Consider the following 6,505-nt stretch of genomic DNA (forward strand, 5'->3'; position numbering starts at 1 on the left):
AGATGCCTTTATTATAGAACACCAGAGATAAAGGGGTATACTGTAATGGAGTCACACAACACCCACTAAGCCCTGCAGATGGCTCTATTAGAGAACAGCAATAAAGGGTAGATACAGGTGTATATTGTGCTGGAGGCACAAAACACCCACTAACTCCTGCAGATGCCTTTATTATAGAACACCAGAGATAAAGGGGTATATACAGATGTATACTGTGCTGTGCTGGAGGCACACAAAACTTCCAATAACTCCTGCAGATGGCAAGTGGGCTCAAATAGAGAAGAGCTATGTAGGTGGATATAGCGGTGTGTACTGGGTACAGAGCACACAGACAGCACGCACAAGCTCCTAACACTACTGACTGCAAGCTCTATTATAAAAGATAGATCACTAGCTATATAGGTGAGGTGAATATAGCGGTGTATACTGCGGTCAGGGCAAGCAGACAACAACCACTACAGAAGAGCAAGATCGAAAATCGACCGATAACGATCGGTGTATACTGTGTTGAAGGTACACAGAACACCCACTAACTGCTTCAGACGCCAACACACTACACAAGGCCGCCGCGCTGGCGGCCTTATATAGTGTGGGGCGTGTACTACACAGCCTGAGCTATGATTGGCCACAGGCATCCTGCCTGTGGCCAATCATGGCTCTCCTCGCTGCTGGCGCTGTGATTGGCCAAGCATGCGGGGTCACAGTGCATGCTTGGCCAATCATGAGCCAGCAATGCACTGCGATGACGCAGTGCATTGTGGGCCGTGAGCGCCACACGAATTTGGCGCGAACGACCAATAACGTTCGTAATTCGCTGTATGGGCGAACAGCCGATGTTCGAGTCGAACGTATGTTCGACTCGAACACGAAGCTCATCCCTACTCAACACACAGCCATTAATGTCTAAACCGCTGGCAACAAAAGTGAGTACACCCCTAAGTAAAAATGTCCAAATTGGGCCCAATTAGCCAATTTTCCTCCCCGCTGTCATTTGACTCGTTAGTGTTACAAGGTCTCAGGTGTGAATGGGGAGCAGGTGTGTTAAATTTGTTGTTATCGCTCTCACTCTCTCAAACTGGTCACTGGAAGTTCAACATGGCACCTCATGACAAAGAACTCTCTGAGAATCTGAAAAAAAGAATTGTTGCTCTACATAAAAATGGCATAGGCTATAAGAAGATTTCCAAGACCCTGAAAGTGAGATTCAGCATGCTGGCCAAGAGCATACAGTGGTTTAACAGGACAGGTTCCACTCAGAACAGGCTTCGCCATGGTCCACCAAAGAAGTCGAATGCACATGCTCAGCGTCATATCCAGAGGTTGTCTATGGGAAATAGATGTTTGAGTTCTGCCAGCATTGCTGCAGAGGTTGAAGGAGTGAGGGGTCAGCCTGTCAGTGCTCAGACCATACGTCGCACACTGCATCAAATTAGTCTGCATGGCTGTCATCCCAGAAGGAAGCCTCTTCTAAAGATGATACACAAGAAAGCCCGCAATTTGCTGAAGACTAGCAGACTAAGGACATGGATTACTGGAACCATGTCCTGTGGTCTGATGAGACCAAGATAAACTTATTTGGTTCAGATGGTGTTAAGTGTGTGTGGCGGCAACCAGGTGAGGAGTACAAAGACAAGTGTGTCTTGCCTACAGTCAAGCATCGTGGTGGGAGTGCCGGCATTGGGGAGCTACAGTTCATTGAGGGAACCATGAATGCCAACATGTACAGTGACATACTGAAGCAGAGCATGATCCCCTCCCTTCAGAGTCTGGGCCGCAGGGCAGTATTTCAACATGATAACGACCCCAAACACACCTCCAAGACGACCACCCCCTTGCTAAAGAAGCTAAGGGTAAAGGTGATGGACTGGTCAAGTATGACTCCAGACCTAAACCTTTTTGAGCATCTGTGGGATATCCTCAAAAGGAAGGTGGAAGAGTGCAAGGTCCCTAACATCCACCAGCTCCAGGATGTCGTCATGGAGGAGTCGAATAGGACTCCAGCGGCAACCTGTGAAGCTTTGGTGAACTCCATGCCGAATGGGATCAATGCAGTGCTGGAAAATAATGGTGACCACACAAAATATTGACACTTCCTTCCCAATTTGGACATTTTCACTTCACTTAGACATTAAAGTGGTTGTAAACCCTTACAACACACTTTGACCTACAGGTAAGCCTAGATTAAGGCTTACCTGTGGGTCCAAGAAATATCTCCTAAACCTACACGGAGATATATGCCAAAAAACAGGCACCGCTGTCTACGGCGCACTGAGCGCGCCGTGGTCAACGGCGATATGCCGCGAGTGGCGGCTCCCGTACGCATGTGCAGGAGTGACGTCATCGCGGCTTCGCCGAACGACAGCGACGGAGCAGCGAGACCCACCGAGAAGATGGATGCGGCGGACTACAGGGGACAGCGGTGACTTCGCTGGCTCAGGTGTCAGGTAAGTGACACATAATGGACTATGGACTATGTGATGCATAGTAGTCCATTATGCTTTACCTTTGCAGGGAATGAAAGAGGAAGTAAACTCAACAGGGTTTACTTCCTCTTTAATGGCTGTGTGTTGAGTTATTTTGAAGGGACAGCAAATTTACACTTTTATACAAGCTGTACACTCACTACTTTACATTGTAGCAAAGTGTAATTTCTTCAGTGTTGTCACATGAAAAGATATAATAAAATATTTACAAAAATGTGAGGGGTGCACTCACTTTTGTGAGACTGTACATATTTTTAGATGTATGGAGGGTGCTGAGTTTGATATTAACGGACACGGCCTAAAGTGTTTCCGTGGCTAAGGCCCCGTTCACACCTGAGCAATTTTCTGCTTGAAGCTTGCAGCACTAAAACGCTCAACAAGCCAAATCCCTTTAATTTCAATGGCCCCCTGTTTACATTTGAGTGTTCTGTCATCTGAAGCAGAACACATGAAGATCAAAAAAGTACACAAGCTTTGTTTTGGCAGATTACAAGCATTTTTGGCCCCAATAGATGCCTGATTTGAGAGTTTTACGAGCGTTTTCTACTCAAATAGCAGCTCTCCACCCCTAATTTCCTCTCCCTATCCTCCCCCTAGTGCTTTCTATTGGCTAAACAAAAATGTCTGAAGCTGTAAAACGCCTTTAATTCCAAAAGTGTGTACCCCTCTGAAGACCTGTTCGTGCCCACAAAAGATTAATTATATGCCTTTAATATTTATGGTTATGCCATTTTTTTAAATACAGGCAAAATAATGCCCCCACACTTCCTGTTTAAACTTTCAGTTGGGAGGGTAATGCATCCTGTATTTGTGTTCTAGCTTGGCACATCTTATGCCAGTCACATCACTTCCTCCTGAGATAATCCAGAACTTAAGTGGGTTGGCACTGGCCAGAAATGCAGAGTGTTCCCTTCTGTGACATCATGCAAAGGATTGTTTTTAATGGAGTTGTGCTTTTGGACATGATAAGGCTGCTCTGAGGATGTCTGTATTATGGTGAAACAAAGGATAAACACCTTGTTCTCTTTAATATGAATCCTACATCCCGTTTTATACCTCATAGAGTGGGATTGGGATTTGTTGTACAGTTGCTCTTTGGCTGACTAGTGGCTCTTACACTCCATGTCTCTTACATAATACATATTTAATGGCACAGCACTATTCTAGTTGCAAGGTGGGTAACCTTGTTCCAATTCTTCTGATTGAACTGCATCAATGTGAAGCTTGGAGGCTGTATACATTACATGTTCCACTATAGTATATAAAGCCTCATTCAAGGTAATATAGAGATAGGGGTGGGTACCATGGTCCTAATTATGGATATTGGAAAATAGGGAAGTGCTTGGAGCTGCTCCAAACATACTCTATAGCAGTGTTGAAGACTATCTCGGTAGCCAAGGATTGAACCAGTTAAAAATAAAAATTTGAACAAGTTATTAGAAAATAGACAAAATGTTAAAAACAGTTGGTACATCGGTACATACACTGTGCACATAGTACCGTGCACAGTAGTGAGAACAAGTAGTGGACACGTAGGTCCAGGTACAAGAAGGCTTAGATGTATATCCTGACGGAGTCCTCTACATGTTTTCGCGGTTTCTACTGCTTCTTCAGGAGGGGCCAGTCAAAAACATCTACATCAGTAAATAAAGTTTCATAATTGAACAGTTATACAAATTTCAATATTAATGAGTTTGAATGTAACAAACTCATGAGTAACAATACATAGTAGATTAATATTGTTCCACTATATAGATATAGCAGCTCTGAAGGTTATTTATTGTCAATATAATGCATGGTATATTGCAAAGCTGGCAATTGCAGTTATCATATGGAATTGGATTATTTATTATACCAAGCTGTGATGCATATTTATATATGCATGCATGCTGGACTCGTTGGCAGCTAGTTTGCATACACAGGACTTGTTTTACCTTCAAGCATCAGCCTGCGTATCTGGTTGGTTGCAGCTTTACTGATAGCCATTTGGCAACATCCCACAGAATAATGCCACATGATGAATTATAGTTCCTTTTGAAGTTTCTATCTGCTCGGTTGGGATTGATATATACTGTTTTTCTACAGTCTTGAATGAGAACTGAAAGCTGTATTTGTATTCATACAGTGTTCTCTTTGAATGTTATTTTCAATATCACCAATTTACTTTATGCATTGATTTTGGGACATTTGTCTTTGATGACATGAACCTTTCACATATAGTCAACAAAATTTTCTTGCAAAATTTTTAACTCTACTGATACAATATATTTCATGGATATGTAGTTGGGTTGTTGAATAATAGCTGATGATAATGTTCTTAATTATAGTGTAAACTGGCATATATTTTATTTCTTTTTCATAAGTCTTCAGTTCCCTTTTTAGATGCACATATTAATATGAATATGACTTATCTTTCATAGGCTTCTATTGTTGTCTATGTCCCATTTGGAAAAACATGAAATAGGAGGAGATGGGAAATTCCACTTCGTACAACTGTCACTAGAACAGGGGTTCCCATAATGTTTTGATTACAGCTGTAATATTTTTGAATTCCCCCCATTTTCTGTTCCTAATGGGGACACAAACATCAATATAAATCTACCTAAAACTAACTTATTTATAAGGCAGTGGCGGCCCATCCATAGGGGGGGCATGGGTTGCCCCCCCCCCAGGCCGTCAAAAAAATAAAATAAAATAAATAAATAATTTTTTTTAATCTGGCCCTTTAAAAAAAAATACAAAAAAAGGTCCTTAAGTAAACTGTGCTCAACGCCGGACACAGTGCACTTATGGGAAGTGCCACGTTTATGCAATCACGAGATTGCAGACACGGCGCTTCATTTGTGAAGTTAAGAGTAGCTTTCGCCCGGCGCTTGTAGTATCTATTACTACGGCCGGGTGGTTTGATTGATGTCCGAGTTTGATGTCACTTCCTGTTTTCTCCCTCCCATTGCGCCCGGGAGAGAGGAAACAGGAAGTATGAGGAGGGGGAATCGCCGCTGCCAGTGGAAGGAGACATTGCAGGACACAGGATGGGTGCATTTCATGGGACACAGGCTGGACACAGGGACACAGGCTAGCTGCATTTGGTGGGGCACAGGCTGGACACAGGGGCACAGGCTGGCTGCATTTCATGTGACACAGGCTGGACACAGGCTGGCTGCATTTTATGTGATGCAGGCTGGACACAGGGACACAGGCTGGCTGCATTTGATGTGACACAGGCTGGACACAGGGACACGGGCTGGCTGCATTTCATGTGAAACAGGGACACAGGCTGGCTGCATTTTATGTGACACAGGCTGGACACAGGCTGGCTGCATTTCATGTGAAACAGGCTGGACACAGGCTGGCTTCATTTCATGTGACGAAGGCTGGACACAGGGACACAGGCTGGCTGCATTTGATGTGACACAGGCTGGACACAGGGACACAGGCTGGCTACATTTTATGTGACACAGGGACACAGGCTGGCTACATTTCATGTGACACAGGCTGGACACAGGCTGGCTGCATTTCATGTACCACAGGCTGGAAACAGGGACACAGGCTGGCTGCATTTCATGTGACACAGGCTGGCTGCATTTTGTGGGACACAGGCTGCATTTTATGTGACACAAGCTAAATTTGATGTGGCACAAGCTGAATTTGATGTGACACAAGCTGAATTTGATGTGACACAGGCTGCATTTAAGGAGGGACTCTGCTGAGGGGCACCTGATGTAAGGACGGACTCCACTGGGGACATCTGGTGGCAGGCGACGTGGATAGTGACACGCTCAGGGAAATTCTGCTCCCACTGATTCTGCATTATGGTGAGTTGAATGATTTAATTTTATATTACAATGTAATACTATAAATAATGCACTTCAATCATCCTGACACCAAAACAACCGTGGTGCCAGGATGATTAAAGTGATTAAAGTGCTAACACCAGGTGTTTTGAGTATCTTTATCTGCTGATTGTTAAACTTTCTAGAAAACACATATTTCTATTGTTGTGTAGGATCTGGGCCTGCTGT

This window comes from Lithobates pipiens, unplaced genomic scaffold (assembly GCF_037356315.1).
Source record: "Lithobates pipiens isolate NorthernLeopardFrog02 unplaced genomic scaffold, aLitPip1_a1.2 Scaffold_18, whole genome shotgun sequence".
NCBI classification, from domain to species: Eukaryota; Metazoa; Chordata; class Amphibia; order Anura; family Ranidae; genus Lithobates; species Lithobates pipiens.